The 20912-nt window shown below is 38.0% G+C and overlaps 1 protein-coding gene across 11 annotated transcripts in view; it reads right to left on the reverse strand.

The window, feature by feature from the left end:
• Window positions 1-20912, reverse strand: part of ATF7IP (activating transcription factor 7 interacting protein) — a 95628-nt gene that overhangs the window by 48708 nt on the left and 26008 nt on the right. The window contains exon 1 of one of the 11 annotated variants that reach the window (XM_051611033.1): window positions 3549-4074. The exons of the other annotated variants lie outside the window; for them this stretch is intronic. The gene's annotated coding sequence lies outside the window, so the exon portion shown is untranslated. Of the gene's footprint in view, window positions 1-3548; window positions 4075-20912 lie in introns of those variants that run through there. 11 annotated transcript variants of the gene reach the window in all.

Raw genomic sequence — 20912 nt, forward strand, 5'->3', positions numbered from 1 at the left:
ATTTCCCCACAAGCACTAGATAAGCAAATGTTTATACCAGCAACACAGCAGAATTATTACTACAAGAATGCATTTCAAATATTTGGTATAGCTCATTTTGCATCCTCCCCTAATCCACTTTCATTTACAGAACTGAGAAATTAATTAATAAATTGAATTTAGTCTTTTCAGGTTGGGTATAAGTTTGGGTTTTTTTATATATATTTGATAAAAAATGCAGGACCACTGCCAACACCAGTTTTGTGATGGTTTTGTACAATCAAGTAATAAAATTCACAAAAAAAGATTCCACAGCCTTTAAGTAACAGTTTGGCTCCACCCTCTTTGTAACCATCCTTGCCTACAAAGCCATAAGACTGCTCTTCATTAAATTAACATTGTCAAGCTCCCTCAGAGTCTCAACAAAGATCATGTGCTTTTGGCTTGGATAGAAACCTCTGCTGGATCCTTCCTAGTTTACTTGGAAGAGTTTGTCTATGAAGGAAAACTACTGAATATTTATGCATTGCTCAACGAGAATGTTCTATGATAAAGTATGAATATATATTCTAAGACATAACAGGAATTCAACTATCAAGACAAATTCTAAACCTTCCAATTATGATATACAGTACTTTACAATGATGAGGCTTATTTCACACTTAGTTAACATGACCTGACAAAGCATGGGCAAAAAAGAAAACAATATGATACAAAATTTAATATTTTCCCTCCTGTTTTGCATTTCTTATTAACATAACGTCAAGATTCTCTTCCACTTTATTTCGGCTGTTTTCTGCATGACAACCTAGAATCCTGATGGTGCTTAAATAATACTTCACACCTCAGGAACAGACTAACAAATCTTTATAAAAGGTTTATTAGCTCTATTTACAGACTCTCAATAATATCAAGACATAGATTTTTGCCAGTCTGTACTAGATTTTATAAATACGATTGTCTATTAATGCATTGCCACTAGTGGGAGCAAAATATAACACCTATAGAAACACTGATCTGAAACACTGGTTTACTTGTTTTTAGAAAACGTTATCACATAACCACTTCCAGTCAGATGAAATATGAGCTCCAGGTGAGCTGTTAATGTTCTTCCAGAGCTGTGCACATGCTAAATACAGTAGTATCTTCCTATTCCTCCAGAAGACAATACATTCAACACAGTAATTCTAGTCCTGAATTAGAAGTATATAAAACCCTCTAGTACTTAAAAGTGTGTGTGCAGTTTTTGAAAGCACATACCATCCTTATTCCCAAGAACTTAAAATGTAAAGCATGTTTTTCCACGTCACTACAAAAGCACGTATTAAAGTGTCATGTAATAGAGTACTGATTATCATACTCAAGCTCCACGTCTATGATCCCCCACAACCAACATGCATGCTTTTACAAAGGTGTATCTTGTAGAATCAATTTGAAAAAAACAAATAAATTCTAGGCTTGGCTAACCTTGAACAATTCCAAGAGCCCCTAATAGAGGACCAGAAAGCGAGTTTTCTGTTGATGTAGTACAAAGATACAGGGCCTTTGTATCAAAATTAAAACAGACAAGTACTTATATCTCCCTGACTACAATGTTTTCTTTTATAAGCATTACACATATTACAAAACTCCCAATCCTACTCTATGACTAAAAGATAGTATATCTATAAGTGCATCGCCGGGATAATCATAAAAATATAAATTAAAACATTAGTATAATCTGCTCTAGTTTCCTTAATAATCTTTCATTCATTTTTTTTTAACATAAAATACAGTAAACACAGAATAAAATGAATGACAGTTCCTTTTTAAATTTGCCAATAACAATCTTAAAAAAATCAAACATCAGAATACCTTTATATCGATGCATCCTTACTTTTTTTCTTTAAAAAATACTGAATTATAAAGCTTGAGTTTCTAATATATTTCAAAATTACATTTACTTTTTATTTTTTGATATTATAAAAAAAAATAGAAAATCTAGTTTAAAAACAAAGCTCTAATACAGTTTTACAGTCAACCTGTATGAAATAAAGGCTTCTCGAAATTCTATTGTTAGACAGTTGAGTAACTCATGCATATTTGCAGCTCAGTCCCACAATCTTTTGCAATAAAAGAATATCCAATAAAAACTACCGTGACAACATTGCAAGCATAGATGAGATCAAAAGATGAACACTAAACGCTGGTTAACAGTAAAGCATCATGTGTCCCTGCAGACCAGCCTTAAAGCGTTCCCAGCCATACCCACAAGGGAGCACACTGCAGCCAAGTAACAGATCTCATGTGAGAGCCAAATAAAAGAAGAAACAAACAATTCAGTAACCAGTACAGACAGGTTTGGTCATACCGGTGCAAGCCAATCAGCATTCATCTGATAAATACTGCCTTCCAGTCTTTCAAAGGGGTAAGGAGGTTGCCCTTCAGAGAGCATCTCCAGAGCAGGTTACATGAATTCAGTCTTGCACAAATAAAACATAAAAAACTGGTCGTGTTCTAAGTAGATGTGTGTTGGCAGTCTCCTTTTATACTTAAAAATTGACATAAAGTTTAGCTATGCACTTTTCTCATCTGATGTTTGGTTATTTTCAGTTTTTACTCATTGTGTGACCAAGTCACAAGAAGGAAAGAAGTGGCCCAGGCACCGAAACAATGGAGGAGCATCTTTTATTTCAAAAAAAGGCATTTGTAGAGAACAGCACAAAACTACTACTGCACGTAGAGCTAAGTGTGTAAGGGTTAAACGCTGTAAATAAGGTGGTAGGTTTTGCGTTGCCTTTTTTTGTTCTCATTTTTTAAAACACAATAATACATTTTGAATGTACCAACATTTTGAAACACCAACACACACAAAAATTGTTTCATTAGATACTGTTAATAAAAATTCCTTTTTAAAATTTTGAGCTCTGAAGTCATGTATACTTCCGAATGAGAGTCACAAACACATCTCTCCCCTGGTATTTAGAGATTTCTTTCTCATTACTAAATCTGCGCTACATGGCAAAACCAAAACGTGCCAGGGCAACTAGGAATACACGAAGGATTCCCCTCTCTGCTAAATGTTTCCCCTCTATTTCATTATTTTTTAAATTATTATTACTTTGCAGAGAAATCGCAGCTCTAAAGCAGCAATGGATTAACCTATAATCGTGTGCTCACATGAGCTGCTCGAGACATTAGCCAATCAGCAAGCAGCTGCCTGAATCCTGCCTGGTAACAGGCAGCAGACAAAGGGAAGGTCATGGAAACATGGGCGGGGGGAGGCTGGAATCTAAACAATAGCACACAATGGGGTTTGCATAATATCATCAGTCTAGAACAGCACTGGCACAGGGTTCCTGGACTGTACGCAGTGCTAGCCAAAAGTACCACAACCATAAAACATTTGCCAAAGCACAAGAACTACTTGGAGGAAGTACAGCCTTTGATAATGTAAATCAATGCTCAAATATGCAAGTCTACTTAAAATGTAGCATAGACAAATAGAGGAAAACAAGGCAGCAAATGGTCAGGAATATTTTGTTCTAGATGGAGAGTCCCAGATAATGAAAGTGGTTAATAGAACCTACCTTTAAAGAAGCGGTTCATGTAAAGTAGTTTTCAGTTGAAATCCTCTACAGCAATGTTGATATAAATTGTCAGAAATTTAAAAACTATTTTCAAGGAAGAAAAAAATAACCATTTGTGATCTGTTCGTATTTGCTGACATAATCTGCCAATTATGTTTATTTCTATCACAAGTCTGTACTGAATACAAGATATCCACCACCAACCTACTGAGATCCACATACAACTATGCCTTTATTTTAAAATGTAATAAACAGAAAAATGAACATGGTGAGTGCAAAAAATACTTCTAGCACACCACAGAAAACTTAAGTCTTCCTCCCATTTAGGCTAAAATTACATTACTGTTGTCTGTAAAAAGTGAAAGAAGAATGTGCAATTTTCTAAGAAAAAATTACAGTACCATCCTGTCCTAGTTCACCTAGTACACACACAGGAAACCAGGTCCACTGTAATTAAAAACCAAAAATCTTTAGCTTATTTCTCCCCCTCCCCCCGTGTTCAATATCCAGTATGGAGGTTCGCGGTTGAAGGAACAAGCCGCACTTTCCCCCGCAGCAGAGCCCTGCAATTTCGCTAGCGCCCCCGAGGGGGAGCCCGCAGCGCCCCTGCTGCGTCCTCCCCCCACCGCCCTCGCCTCTCCACACCGGGGGAACCGGCTCCAGCCCCCTCTCCGATTGGCTGTCAGGAGCAGCTGTACGGCAGCCAATCGGACAGCAGCCATTTAAATTCTGCCCAGCAACAGCTCTTCCTCCCCTCCCCCACATGAGGCCGTCGGCAAAAAGTCGGCCCGGACACGCGAGGGCGGCGGGGGCCCACGGTGCAGGAGAACAGGTGTGCGTGGAACTAACAAGGTTTTCCAAAGAGGTGGTAAATAACGCAGGAAAAAGTTACGGGTTTTCAGTCTGAGACCTGGAGCTGCACAGAAGCATTAACCCACGAATGCAGTGCACAGAGGTGCACAGCGGCAAAAAAGATTTGGAGTTTAATGTGCAGCAGTGTTTTTAGGCTATTTTAAGACTACTGAATTTCTATGATTATAAATGTTGAATCAAAAAAACTGCTGAGATCCAAGCTGAGTTCAAGGAGGCAGCTGGTAACCTTTTCTTTCTTCAAATAATATGCAGTTCTTGTGCTTTTTTAGTGCCCAACAGAAACATCAAAATCAGAGTTTCTTCACAAGTGCAATACGACTTCTGCCTTGAAAGTAGAGGCCATTCTCCCTCAGTCCGGTGAACTGCCTTTGATAAAGAACCAGTTCACTAAAACAGGAAGTCCACATGTGGATCTATGTCTAATAAAAACACCCCAAAGTATGCTTACAGGCTTGTTATACCAGAGTAAATTTGCAGTGGGGTTGTATGGTCTTGGATATTGTACTTGATCAACAACTTCATGTACAAACTTGCACCATGCTCTCATCACTTTGGCGGCACAGTGAATTAAGCAGGTTGTCCTGTGTCTTCTCTACCACCAGGGGATAATACTGCCTTTGACACTGGCTCGTGAACCTGTTTCTCACAGTAAGTCAGGAATTTTAAAGTTCTTTTCTCATGAGGCTGCCATGCCTTGTGGGAAAAATGGATTCTTCATGGGAAAAATGACTGCCAGGTCCATTGACACAACTAAGATCTTTCATCTGCTGGTGGTTTAGCAGAATTGTCCTTATATGGTTCAGTTTACACCATAACAACTATTTCACATAAAATGCATACTTTTGAAGATGAAGAATGGAAAACAAGTGAGAATCTTTCCCAGACAACTTTTAATTAAAATACATACTCCAGACTTAGAGAAGCAGCTGAAGTACCTTATAAACATCTGCTCTTTAGCAAATGAAGCCTTAGTTCATCCTTCAAAAAGAATTTTGTCTTCTGTGTGAACTAAGTTTTAACAGCCATTTAGACCATTAAACAGCTAAAACTGCTTGAGCGGAACTCAGCCAGAGCTGCAATGGTAGATACTGTGTTTTCTTACTTCCCACAAGTGTTAAGAGATTTTGACTTTTATCAACAACTGAAAACATTAACTTTCAACTCAGCAGTGAGATCGACAAGCACTAAACAAGTAATGCTGTTTGAAATATCTGTAAAAGATTCAGCTTTCTTACAGACTGATTTTTGAGCACAAGCTAAAGCACTAAGTATGTTTCTTTCTGTAAAAACAGATATACTGAAGTTTTATATAAAAATTGAATTTGTGCATTTTAAGATATATTTGTGGAATATTATACAGTTTAAATGTTATACTGCAGTTCCATCTTCATCACAAAATTAAGTTATTGTTATCCTTAAATATGAGGAGCTAAACAACTCCACGAAAGTGGACACAAACTGCCAGAACACATCCACAATTAAAAATCTATCCAACTTCTGATATTCCGAGCTTAAAAACTAACCAACCCGCATAGCATTTATGTACCTGCAGACTGAAAAACATGAGAAACTCTTAAAAAAAATCCCAAAAAAGGTCAAAATATTCTGTACGTGTTGAGGCTTTTCTATGCCTTTTAACATACAGTACTTTTTACAGGTAAAATTTAAAGTGAAAACAGGCTACAGCTAGAAGAAAGTATCATCAATGTATGCAAAACTGCATCCTTTTAAGGCAGATCTCTTCACACCTCTTCTGATAGATAAATACAGATTTCAGGGGTGAGCTGTTGGATGCTAACAGCGGCCCTCTGAGGTCGCTTCTCAAATTCCAGAAGGAACAGAAGTGAAAAGCAAACTTGCAAAAAAGAGGTGATGCTGCATTAAAATGTTATTGTCATGCATGCATGTGCCTTTTGAAAGTTGAGGGTTTTTTTTGCAAATATTACATTTCCTCAATAAGAAAAAAGGAAGAATTAAAAATGGAACTATAATAAGTTGACTAGCTGGCTGTGGGAACCTGTTATTTTAGAAAGCATTATCCTCTACTGAAGATGCCATTTCTCAGGGGGGGCAGTGCACCTGCTGCCTTGCTTGCTTGTTCCTTGCTCAGACCAGTATTTCCACACACAGAAGTCACTACTAAACTGCCACCAAACGATCACCTTGGATTGGAGGCAGGTCTTCAAGTGTGTGAAGAAACCAGCTGTTTCATAATTTAATTTGATTGGAGACTGATAGGGGCTTTTCATAACCTTTAGATTTTGGGGGCAGGAAGGCAATGTGCTTATTTTCCACACGAAATGATGAAGTTTCTCTTCTGTGAGAGTCGGAGGAAGGCTAGGAGGTAGCCCCCGCCGCCATCTTACCCCCGCACCGGCGCTGGCAGAGCCCGACAGCCGCAGACTGCGGTAATTTGCATACCCGCTTGGGATCAGCTGCGGGAGAGTTGCTTTGCATAAACCAATCCGCAACCGAGAGGCAGTGACATCTTTGGAGGACAGCGCAAATCCGCCCGGCAACCGGCTAAAAATAGAACAGGCTCCCTGGCACATCACCAAGACGCGCTCGATAGAGCGCCTCCCCGCTGGTGACGTCTGCACGTTTGACAACACGCCGGGCGGGTCCTCCTTCTCCTCCCGAAACGTGCACCCGCAACGCGCCACTGCCGAGGAGGAGCAGCCGCTCTGCGAACACGAGGAACGAAGGGCCACCCTGTCTTTTAGTTATATGCCACAAGCTGAGGCGTTACCTGGGGGTACGACACGCTTAACTCTCTTAGGGTTGTGTATGTTTTGCCGAGTTTTTTTAAAACAGGAAAATAAAAAATATTCTGAAGTAATTCTATTTTCAAAACATGAACTACTGCAATCTACACATCATCTTCTTTCTCACCTTCACTCTTAAGCAACCAGGAACAGAAACCATCTTTCTTACTCTGTTTAATATCCCATGTCAGTTTGTCAGGAAGAAAATTGAATCAACATCCACAGCAAGTGTAATCAAATCCTCATTAAATGTGGACTCTTACACCTTAAATTACAGACTTCTTTTGGCTCCTGAGTTATCCCATGGTAAGTCACACCTCACCTGAGACACACACCTGTACAATTTTCACACTGAAACTAAGGGCAGTGTGGGATTTGGAAAGACAAGCAGGCTGACCGAAGGAAAGAAACTTGAAAAACAGATAAGGCATCTTGAGTACAGATTAAATACAAAACCAGGGAAGTAAAGCACACAATTTTAAAATAATTACGTAAATACAGGTTTTATTACAAGTAACTTCAGCAGTTATCTACGGTACAGCATTTTATCGTTTTCAACCTATCATCTACACAAGTGTGACTTTCGGTACTACTGAACCGACAGCATGAACTCTTCTGACTGCAGCAGAAGCAAGTACAGAGGTTTCTGCACTTTTCTATCCACATCTGCCCCTAGGTTTTGTTTGTTTGTTTGTTTTTTTAAATGGAAATATTACATGGCAGGTGAAAACCACCAACCTAGTGGATAAGAAAAAGCCCCCAGTGCACCTAGGACATGTACAGCTGCCTAATCCAGGTCTTCAGCAGCCTGAAAAGTACCACCTGATATGTAAGGTATACATAAGCAATTCTGGTACATAAAAAAAAGGATTTTCTACAAGGCTGTCACCATTAAGGAAGAAGGAAGAAAAGTAGCCAAAACAGATAGTCATGGAGTGACCGCTGACAACGGTTCATAGCTTTTGAATGACTTGACTAAACAGAATCACAAAAATTAAGCAGAAATTCCAATACAAAGGTTGAAGTGAAGGAAGACAAAAATTTTACTCTAAGAAATCCTAACAATAAAATTAGAAGGAAAAAAAAAGCAAAAAGTTGTGTGTAAAAGCTACAATTTACTGAAATTATCCATACCTACTATTAGAATTATTTGTCACAAACATCCTTCTTTAAACTAAATGTAGTTTACTCCACTGATGATAGTTAGCTACTGCTAAAAAATGTTACTAGCAAATGGCAACTGTGCCTCCCTGTACACAAGACAGTTACTAGTCAGAGGCTAAATGCTTTCAAAAAACCCCTAATGTTGGGCAAGGACTGGAACTGAAAAAAACAACTTAGCAGCCTAATAGTCTATTCATTACCAGACATGAGAAAAATCAGAAAGTGTGTTTTCAGTGCTGATAACATACTGTATTAGTATGCTAGGAACCTTAGATAATGCAGGTAATTCATGTTTTTACAACAGTTAAGCAGACACTCTAATAAATTTCAATGGTAATCAATTTCTTATTATACCAAGCATACAACAGAGTGAGATTTATTTATCCTAGTAAAAGTGTGGAGTGGCAGATTAAATCCTCTTGGGTCAATGGGCAGACTATTTCTCTATATTTGTCAAAGATTTGTCACATGTTGCAAACTTGTGCAGACATTTAAGAAAAAAGTACCCGAGGTATTACCCAAAACACACTTTAAATATTCCATAATCCAGTACATAAGCAACCATAGCACAGATGATTCTTCAACTTAAGCATGCTTAGAACAAGCTCTGCAGACAAAGATTGCCAGGCTTAAATTAATTCTTTGCTAAAGTGACAAAGGAACAGGAAGCAGAAAGTGGACAAACACAAGATGGCTTCTTTTTATAGTTCCTGTTATAGAAATAAACATTAAGAACAAGAAAACTACTTTTGGCAGGGGTTTTGATGACAAAAACTAACCTGAAATTGCATTGATTTTTGCTGTATTCTTCCTTTTTAGATGCTTCAATATATCCCCTTTTCTCACTATACTTGCTGCACAGTCAGTAGACTTAGGATCTTGCTCCATTTGCCTGAGTTGTTTTGAGACCAAATACAACAGCTTAAATTTGTTACCATACAAGACGCTTTTCTCTCATTAGTATCTTCTTGCTACACTTTAAAATTCAATGCAAGTAGTTACGAATTTTAAAATAATGTCATACTAATTATAAGTGGCACAGTTGTATTTAGGTGCATCAGCAGCATCTTACACAAGCAGTAAAACACAATATACCCTATGGATTTCTGAGGTGTTGCTTTATACCTGATGCTAAGACATTCCTGTCAAGTAGGTTATATATTCTGAGAAGCAAAGACATTTGAACAAAAGCAAAAGAGGACCAGAGGAATGTCCTGAAAGTAATCAATCAGTTGATGGGGAAACCCTTTTGGACTTGGTTCTTTAAATAAAAAAAAAAAAAAAAACCACACTAAAATTTTTGCTTCCTATCATTTTTTTTTAATTAACATTAATTTAAAAACTGCAAATATTTGACCTAATGTATGTTAATATATTATATCACACAGCATGCTGTCATATTTGCATATGAAGGATGACACTAAGCAAGAGTATGATGCAAGCACTGGTGAGGTTGCATGTGAATTAGTATCAGGGACCTTGGCCACATTAAAGCAGCTAACCTTTTTAGTTTAACCCAGTGTGTTGGGTCTGTGTGTGGGGGCAGGGACAACATATCATGGACTGACCCCTGTTCCATGTCCTTCTGTGCTGCTGGGGAAAGGACCGGCACAATCAGGAGCAAAGTAATTTGGGCTGAGGAAGAAGGGAGTGGAAGGTGTTTTTAAGATCTGGTTTTGCTTATCATTGTCATGCTTTGATTTGAATGGTGACAAATTGAAAGTCGAGGGAGGAGTGAGCGAGCAGCTACATGGTTCTTTGTTGCCAGCTGGACCTAAACCAGACACCTGCAAAACAACCCAGCATGTAAAAAAAAGCCCCAGCCCAGATCAGTTGTCTGATGCTATCAACCATATAGGTTATTCAGGTTTAGGAACAGGGCAAGGAGGCTATTCCCACAACAAAATACATTCTGTATCTTTGAGTGTGTGTCTTCTTAAATAGTTTTAAATGCTTATAATTATTCCTCTGACAGAAAAGCAACAAATGCAATAATATTAATTATACATTAATATGTAGTTATTTCTTGAAAGCTTCAAAAACATAGTACTGTAAAGAAGCAGAACAAAGATCTAAATTAATTCCTGGTTTTGGAATTTACTAGATTAAACAGTGGTGGAAGGACCCAGGAACACACACTGCTTTTGGACTGGGTATTAAGAAGAAAGGGAGACAAAATAGATCTATGGACAATACCAAGCTCCTAATGTGAAATGTTATTTAAATATTTCCAGATTTATGTATTCAATTACAGATAAAAAAATGTTGATTATACTCGGTAATATGAATGCAATACCATTAGTATAGAAAATATGGAAATCCATACTGTCCTATCCCTTCAAAACCACTTCAGTGCCCATCCTGCACAAAGTATGTGCAAACATTTTATTATTTATTTTTTAAATGGGAAAAAAAAAATTGTGGTGCTCATCTATATATATGCAGGTACTAATAATTTATTTTTTTTTTTGCCAGCTGACCTGATAGTAATCAAATATGTTATTACTAAACATTACTTTGGTGCTTTACATTAGACGACAAACTTTGTTCCGTAGCGTTTGTTCTCAAGTTTTCCAGGTCACATGAAGTCAGGGTTACAAGCATTTGACCTGTAGAAATTTTCAGTGGAAATCCTCTACTCACTCATCTATTTGAATTATCCATTAATTTAGTGATTTGGTATCTATTTTAAACATATCAAGAAAATTAATTAAGAAAGAGCTTTATATTTTTAACTCACAGCTGTTTTGGATGGCTCTACTTAATATTCAGTTATCCCAAACAAAATGTCATCATCATGAAGTCGAGTATTGCATCAACTAAGAAGGTCAAAATGCTGAAAATAAATAAATAAATATCAAAGTCTAGTGTGCCAGATAATCCTTAAGGGAATATAACTACTGATGCTTGAAATGGCTTAGCCAAAAACTAATTACATCTTGCATAAACATGATTTGCAAAATTCAGGTGTCTGCGTTTGATAATCAAAGAAAATAATCATTTGTGACAAAGGGGTCACAGATTATCCCAAAACTCAGAAGAAAATTTCTACTCTTTAACAGAGGTTGGCACCATTAAAGCATTTCTCCCCTACCCCCCAATAATTTTTGCTACAAAGACAGAAAACTTATTTCCCTGGCCCCATTCTTTCCTGAAAATAATTTAACAAAAAGCTCCTTGAAAAAACATTTTTAGGAAAAAACCTACACAGAATATATATAAAAACCCTCAAACACTAGTTCTGCTTGGTGTATACTAAACAATTGGAGTTTTGCTCATCTAAACCTCTTTACTAAGTATTAAAGACAGCTGGTTACCTGTCTTGATGATCAGATAATTGATAAAGATATTAACGTGAACTGGCCCCAATACTGGAACCTGGAAAAAGCTATTTATGCTGAGATAAAACCTGCAGATTTTATATTGAAAGCAATATATCCTCATATATAATGAAATTTTTTTTTCTCCCAGTTCTGCTGGGAGAAGAGCCTATATAGTCTGCATATAGCCTATGCACAACTAGTCTAGTATAATCCTGCCTCAAATTCTGAAGACCAGAAATTCTATTCTGAAGAATAGAAATACTAAAGCTTATTTATACTATTATACAAAATATAATACCAAAGTATTTGATACAAAGTTTTGTTTACCACTAGGAAAACATCAATTTGCAGTTTTATTGCCAGGTTGTTGTTTGCAATCCTTGACAAAGACAGTTTGAAGGTTCACCAGAATGAGGAAGAAATAATTACCGAGTTTCATTAGGAAAATGAGCTTTAAAACAACCTTCTTCAGACAGACTTGCTGTAAACTGCTGCTGTGAACACTCACTGTATTCATCTGTGGCCACAGAGGCTACCACAGTTGCTAAGCAACATCACTTTAGTTTCATCTCAATTTTGACATTTGCCATTTGGGAATATCAACTGGAATGTAACACTCTTTTAATAATCCCATCTCATTCCTCTCCTTTTCAAAAGGCCTATAATGCACTGATTGCATCACATCAGAACCCAAACGGAAAAGTGAGCTTTTCACAACTGTTCTGTGAAATGTAATTAGGTAGTTTTCTCAGAAGCCAGTGGGTGCTTTTTCTTCATATAAGGAAATCTGCATTTACAATTCTGTTTTGGTGATCCTCTTCTAAAGACTTTTTCTTCCAAATCTACAGATTAAGCTATCAAAAATTAGAGGTAGCAAAGCCAAAAGAAAAAAAGGAAAAGCCTCTTTTCTCCTATGCTTTTCTGTGTCTATCTTCTGTGGATAAAGTATCATATCCCACATTTGCATCTGGGAAGAAACAGCCATCATGGTGCTACAGAAACGCCACTCAGTTTCAGTGACTATCTTGCCTTGTCTGATTTCTAGTTTCTCCACTTCAGATAAGCAAGAATAGGAAGTAGAGACTTTCATAGGAACAACAAAAGTAAAAAATTCAAACCACAGAGCAGTTTGCATATTATCTAGATTTGTTCAACTCTTTAAAGAACTTGGGGAACTACAAGCCAGTCAGTCTCACCTCTCTGCCTGGAAAGATCAAGGAGCAAATCCTTCTGAAGACTCTGCGAAGGCACATGGAAAATATGCAGGTGGTTGGCTGCAACCAACATAGCTTCACCAAGGGCAAATCATACCTGACAAATTTGGTGGCCTTCTACAGTGGGGTCATAGCATCAGTGGACAAGGAGGGAACAAATGACATGATCTACTTGTGATTATGGACTTGTGTAAAATGTTCAATACTGTCCCAAATGACATGGTCTCTAAATTAGAAATATGTGGATTTGATAAATGGACCACTCGGTGGATAAGGAATTGGCTAGATGATCACACTGTAAAGAGTAGCAGTCAACAACTCATTGTCCAAACGAAGACCAGTGACTAATGGTGTTCCTCAAGGGTAGGTTGTGGGACTGTTTTAACATCTTTGTCAGTGTCATGGACAGTGAAATAGAGTGCACCCTCAGCAAGTTTGCTGATGACACCAAGCTTTCTGGTGTGGTCGACATGCTAGATGGAAGGGATGGCATCTGGGGAACCCTGGTAGGCTTGAGAGGTGGGACCATGCCAACCTTGTGAAGTTTAGTAAGGCCAAATGCAAGGTCCTGCACCTGGGTCAGGACAATCCCACACATGGGAAGACAATGGATTGAGAACAGCCCTGAGGAGAATGACTTGGGAGTGCTGAGCTGATGAGAAGCTCAATCTGAGCCAGCCAGCAGGTCAAGGGAGGTGATTCTCCCCCTCTACTCCACTTATGAGATTCTACCTGGAGAGCATGTCCAGTTCTGAAGCTCCCAACAAAAGGACGTAGAGCTGTTGGAGCGAGTCCAAAGAAGGGCCACAAAAATGATCAGAATGGTGGAGAAGCTCTCCTATGAAGACAGGCTGAGTTAGGATTGTTCAGCCTAGATAAGAGAAGGCTCCAGGGGGACCTTATAGCAGCATCCCAGTACCTGAAAGGGCCTATAATTAAGCTGGGGAGGGACATTTTACAAGGGCATGTAGCAATAGGAAAAGGCGTAATGGCTTTAAACTGGAAGAGGGTAGATTTAGATTAGACACTAGGAAGAAATTCAGGATTTAGGAAGTGTTCAAGGCCAGGTTGGATAAGGCTTTGAGCAACTTGTTCTAGTAGGTGTCCCTGCCCATGCAGAAGAGTTGGAACTAGATGATCATTAAGATTCCTTTGAACCCAAACCATCCTCTAAGTCTACAAATACATACACTCAATAAAAAAAGACTGAACACTCTCAGTCAAAGGATATAACACATGAGCCTGTAAATTTTCTCCTTCTATCTAAAGACCTATCTAAATAACTTTCAGTGACTTCACCACTATGCAGACATAAAGCAGCAGACTCCTCAGTGACAGCAAAAGGAAATAGATTGCAAAAATCTAAGAAGGCAATATATTTTTGTGAATAATATTGCTATAAGGTAACTGCTCCTTGGGAGACTGCCCACACAGATTGTCTTCTAACCCAGAGGAGCTTCCTACTGAACAATGCCTTACAGGACAGCATCCTGTGCTCCACATGATTACACTTCATACTTTGAATACAGTTATAGCACTCAAAAGAAGCAACGAGTTTTCCAGAACTCTAGGAAAATAAGCACCACCACTGGCTATGCAGCCACCATCTTCAATAGTTTAATCAATGTTCATACATTGAGTCCCATTCTCATAAACTCTCTGTTAATCTTATGAAGTAGCATTTAAGCATTAAAAAGTATTCCTGACTGTCTTGTAGTAACGGTTCTGTTATGCGAGCTATACGTTGTGACATTTCCCTTTGGGTTGAGTAAGGACTGAGGAAGAAAGAGGAAACGTAGGCTCTTGGGAAGAGAGCTGTGCTTAGGTAAATTTTTACAAAATACTAAATAAGTGGAATCATGCCTGCATTTCAGGCATCAGCTCTTCAAAACATAGCCTTAAACTGATTCAGTAAAAAAAGCAAGTGCTTAGTTAACAATTTGAAATAGCAGACAACAAACCTGACTAATGTTACACAGATACCTCAAGGACACAGTGGGAAAAATTATCTACAATTAATCCAGCTGTTACACTTTCTCATCTTGCAATATGCATATTAATAAAAAGAATGCAACTAGAGAGTTTTTTATCGGTCAAGAATGAAAGCCATAGAGGTTTTCAAAGCAGTATCAGATTGGCAAAGGAAGCACGACAGAGAAAGAGTTTTCATTTTTATTTTTTATGTAAGTCACTCTAGTTCAGGACTTACAGTAGAGCCTTCTGGGGGATACACTGCCAGACCAGATAGAGACAGACACTAAGAATGAACTGGTAAGTTTTTGTGTGCAGAAGCTGCATGTTCAATTTTAAGTCTATTATGGCCTTTCTTTTGAAATCTTCTCTATCAACAGACATGTGTGAACTGTAGTCTTCAAGGAATGAAAGGTTTTAGAGATATCTCTGGATAATCCCCAAAAAATACCAGTCTGAGAACACCACATTGCTTCAAAATCCAGACAAAACATCTCTGAAAGAACAAGGACTTTGTCCTTCCCTTCCTATGAATGTGTAAAATCCACTGCTGTTACACTGTCAGTACCTGAACTCTCACATGGAAAGGCAGAATTCCCTGGCAGACCAATTAGATCACTAGTCTCTACGAACAAGGTCCTCTAGCTAATACTTAGCTTTTATTTACCTTTTGTGTTGCAGGATGACCCAATATCAACAGCCATATCTATAGCATAACACTAGCACTAGGAATCTGAAACATCTTCTGTGAATTACAGCTTATTGCTAATACTTCAAAGCAATTTGGACTGGTATAACAAAATGAAATTAAAATATGTAGCCTGAAGGCATCTCTTCTTCATGACCAATAAAGAACCCATCTTTGTGTCTGCTCAACGTTTAAAAGGGTCTTGAAGAAGAAAAAAGTTATATGTGAAATATCCTCCTGACAGTCCTCTTGAACACAGTAGGCTGCAGATTTTCTCAGGCTAGGCTTCTTAGAGAACTCAAATGCAAAATAAAAAGGAAGACTGCAAAGATGTTCCAACTGGTAAGTGAAGACCTCTGCCTTTTAGAATAAGAAGCTACAGGCCTCAAATGAGATCAACTTAGACTTTCAGAAATGTATCTTGAGTTAAGAGATTCTTCACTAATGACCCCGATAAAGCTTGCCATTATAGAGTATGTACAAGAAACACTACAAAAGCCATTCCTGGCTTTAAACTTCACATCTATGATTGCAGGTTTTAGATTTTTTTTCCCTGTGGAATTCTTTTCAAAGAGAACTATGAGTCCTAGCTTGAAGTCACCTGATGTCATCAGCCATACATGGTAGCTGGCAGTAAGCTTGGGGACAGAAGAATTCAGCCAGCAACATTTTGTTGATGCTGACTAGCGAGATCATAGATACCAGCCTAGTGAACCAGAGAAATGTATCTAGAATTATGATCCTCTTAGGACCCATGTCTCCTTCTGCTCAGAAAGAGCAAGTCTAGAGCAGCCTGCATTTCTGTAATTTCCGTAATTGCACCTCCAATGTCAATGTTGCATTTCTAAGTAGAAAGGATAGAAGTAAACCAAAGAACACACTTCTTCCAGTAATGAGGTCATTGTTTTGCTTGCTACTGCAAATCTTTAAAAATAAAGAAAACTAGACAACATTACAAATTCATGAAGTGCTGACAGTCTGCATAAAACATGAAACTAGCAATCACAGTAGTATACAATACAGTTAAAAAGGAGATGCAAGTTTTGCTTAACTGATATATTATTTGGCAATTATTTTGCCAGAAGAGTACATAAAGTTTTTGAGCCTGGACTTAAAAAACAATGGCCAGGCAATAGTGATACTGCCAGCACTTTCAGTAGTGGTTAATAGTTGGCCTGTAAAAGACTTCCCCAAACTGCTGTTTGAAGAGCTCAAAATAGCTCTACAAAAAAAATCCTTAATTTTACCATTGTGGGAGGGAGAAAAGCAGTTGATGAAGCAACAATCCACCATCACTATGAACACAGAAGTACATGAAGAATTTATGCAGCTATTTTAGATTGCCTGCCTTCCCAAACTCCATAGAAAATTATGGAGAAAAAAAGCATCCACACAGTGTCACTCAGAGTGATCACCTACAATAAGCTTAATTTTTCTTGTCTAGAAAGCTTCCCAGATGCCACACACAGATGCCAGGAGCAGACTGTATGGATTATATTCTGCAATACCTCCACTGACAAATGCTATGAAAGCCTCAAAGGAAATCTATCTTAAATTTTAGTTATTTAAGTTTATCTGCAATAGCTCAATGTCCAGCAAGGTTCTACTCAGAAACCTTTAACATCAAAAAGGAATATTCTGAACGTAGGTTCTTCACAGGCTTTCGCCTGGTGAACCAGCAAGCCATAATGCTTGTTGGCTTGCTTCCTTTAAAGACAGAATTACAGTTTCAGTTTATTCCAAAAATTAAGAGCTAAATTTCCCTTTGAAAAACTGAAGACATCAGTATACATGCCTTCTTTGTGTGCTGGCACATAATACAGCCAAGCTGCTTCTTGATAATTTTGCAGACTAACTCCAGACTCTCCTCATGATTCTGTATGTGACACCATATCTCTCCAAGTTCACATCTGCAATAATAAAATCTATTTATGTGTCCAAAAGGTGAATATTAACTAGGTTATGCTCATTTGTGACCAAAGAATCTTCCTGGGGAAGAATTTCTCTAAATAATAGAACACTGTGGAAAGTAGCAGAAGATAATAGTCTGGATAACCTCCTGAGAATCCTAATCCATTTTCCTTTGGAAGTTGTTACTAGCTTCTTTAAAATCTTGTAGAGCTCCACTGAAAACTGTCTGCACAAGAAACTTGATCCTTAAGGGGACATTTAAAAAAATATATTTTGAGAGGGGAAATATTCCCTGTAGGTTCTATTTTGTGGGTGAGTGTTGGTCTTTTCTCCCAAGGAAATAGTTGTAGGACCAGAGGAAATGGCCTGAAGTTGCAGCAGGGGAGGTCTAGAATGGATGTGAGGAAGAATTTCTACACTGAGTGGTCAGGCACTGGAACAGCCTGCCCAGGGAGGTGGCTGAGTCACCATCCCTGGAGTTATTCAAGAAATTCAAGAAATTCAAGAAAAGATTTAGCACTTCAGGGCATGCTCTAGTGGCCAAGGTGTGAATTTTTTTTTATTATTTTTTTTTTGTGGGTGGGTAGTTGTTTTTTGTCGGTTTGGTGTTTTGTTTGTTTGTTGTTTCTTGGGAGGATTCTTCTATGCTGATGGTTGGACTCTGATCTCAAAGGTCCTTTCCAACCATAAGAATTCTGTGATTTTCTCCCTTGAAATAAGGCAAGTTTTCTGTGAGTATCCAAGACTGAATGTTACAGGATACTGTTAAAAGACACCCCTCCCATGCCTATCTAAGAGAAAACTGTTATCAGAATACTCTACTGCTGTGGCATCTTGATTAAAAAAAAGACTTCAAAAATAAGCTATCCAAAAGGATGACATTAAGGTGTTAACCAGTAATACTACCAACCTCTTAAAATGCTTGTAGTACTTCTCCTCAAATAGCAAGACTTTGCAGGTATTATCATGGCAATGAACTGGTAGAAAATTGAGCTTACTGTAAATACAGAAACCAAGGATCCTTATCTGGCATTGAGCTTAGATTAACCGGTTAAATTTTTCCCTACCTTTTAGCAGATGCTGGACTACTAATCGAGGCTACTACTGGTACAAAAAATTAAGTGGTTATACCAGTAAATGTGGTTACAATAGTGTCAATCACAGATAACCGTTGAAAAAGAAAACCTCCACTTTTAAAATTCTGCTTAAGAGGTAGTTTGGCAATAGGTCTTCTTTCTGAATCAGCCTATCCATCTTATGAAGGGATAAAGAATCTTCTTTTGAACTAACAGTATAATACCTAGCAGTCTTTCAGTTTTGCCTGGAAGAAGCCTTCATCCCAAGTGTAAAGTTTTTTATTATAAAAAAAAATTATAATGAGCATTCTACCTCAGATTGGATGAGTACTATGCTTTTCCTACTTTGTAGAGATTTTCTTATAATTATATTTTTTTTAATGCTTAATAGTTTGATAGGGGCAACATACCCTCTCCTGACAAATATCTTAATCTATGGAACTACTTCAGAGCTGGAGGTAGATTTGCGTTCTGATGGACAGTATTTAAAACGCTGATGGAAAGAAACAGATTCTGCTTAGCATGTTTGAGCAAAATCCTCACATGACAGTGACAGAAAACAAGTTCCTTTGCTGTTTTTCTCATTGAGTTTGTCAATCAGACTTCGATGGATTTTATCACTCTCAATTTCAGAGTATGTAAAGAAAGGGACAATCCTTTTTGCATGCTTTTTGCTGGGACCATGTATTTTTTGCTTCACAGCAAGATCCAAATTGAGTCCTTTCCAGTTCTCTTTATCCTGTAGACTGGAATTTGAGGTAGGAGTCCTCTGATAGCAGGACTCTGGGTTTATTCTTTCAAGCAACTTGAATGCTTATGCATGTTTGAAATACTGACTTCACACAGGGCCTCCTAGACACGTCTGCTTTGTTCACTGAAGATCCTTTTTCACAGTTAGAGCATGTTCAGGCTGCATCCACAGAGTATCAGATTCTAAACCATAAGATCCAAAACTCCCCAGAGTTCTTTCTCAACCAAGATGCAGCTTGGCTAACATTGCTGGCATGACACAGTTCTGGTTCACTTTTAAAACTGTGCGAAGAGGATGAGGGTTGATAGGAAGAGGGCAACAAGCTTTAAGAACCTCTTGTGCTTTCTCAGAATCCTGTTGGCTAATGCCTTACTGCCTGAGTAACTTCAAAAGAGCTGAGTAACTGAGTCAGTTCAAGTTCTTCCATCTTTCCCGTCTTATGCAGAAATGGAAGAGCGGCTTCTCTTTTAAGCAGAAGAGGTTTTACAACACAGGATCGCCAGCACTTCTCGGAAGATCTTCCTTAAAAAGGTTGGAAAAAACATTGTTCCGGTCTGAACCCTCTAGAGGACTTGAGACTTCTTCAAGAAAAAAAAATAAAATCATCTACATGTTCAAATTTCAGAAAAGAAAAAATCTAGCTTGCTTCTCCATTTGTGGCTTTCTTCATGTTCTGCACTTTATTTGAGGAAGCTGAGGAAATGAAGAGAGACCTAAGGCAGGAAGCATTTCAATAGAAGTTAGGACTTGAAAATATAAAGGGGTTTATTCAGCCAGACTAAATGGCAGTGTGAGAAAGAGCCTCCCCAGATTACAGAAAAACTTCCACATATTTATGTATCTTTCTCATTGTTATTCTACATGGACATAGCTTTCTGTAAAGCCAATATACTTTCCAAATTCAGTAATAGAGATCAGACTCCAAACCCCCTCTAAACCAGATGCAAAAACCTTAGCACACAAAGATTATGCAATGCCCTCAGAAACAAAAAAAAATATTTTTCTCTGTCCTTATAAAACATAGTCCTTCTCCAAACCCCTCAAATTTCTGTTCTGCAATAACTGCATATTTACAGGATTGTTGGCACTGAAAGGATCAATGTGCATTTTTCAAAGTGACAAATCCTATACCCGTATTCCTCAGTTCCTAGTTTCCACACTATGCAATTTTTGCTATGTTATCGGAATAGTTTGTAGAACACAGCACTGTGACCCACTGAACCAGCTTCCTTCAATCCAGTAGCCTTTCAGGTAAGTTTTCAGATCCAGCTCCTTATTGTGTCAAAGTAATGAACAGGATGGCAATGGCTAGGAATAGTTACAAGTGCTGCTTAAGCAATGTTGATGCAAAATGTTGAAATCACAGCTGTTGAAATTTCCTGCTCATTTTCAATCTACTCAAGCCACAGCTACTGGTGGCTTATGCACTTTACCACCAAGATTATATATAGCGTGTGCGCCTACCTAATCTGAAGTTCCTAAAGCTATGCTGTCTAAATGTGTGTATCACATGTATTACTTGAGGGAAAAGGTAAGACTACTATCAAATTACAAATTCCTATGACCTAGCATGATTTTCTGTGAAGCTTAACAGTAATTCTGCATAACCTGCTTTTAATTATTATCAC

This window comes from Apus apus, chromosome 1 (assembly GCF_020740795.1).
Source record: "Apus apus isolate bApuApu2 chromosome 1, bApuApu2.pri.cur, whole genome shotgun sequence".
Lineage (NCBI taxonomy): Eukaryota > Metazoa > Chordata > Aves > Apodiformes > Apodidae > Apus > Apus apus.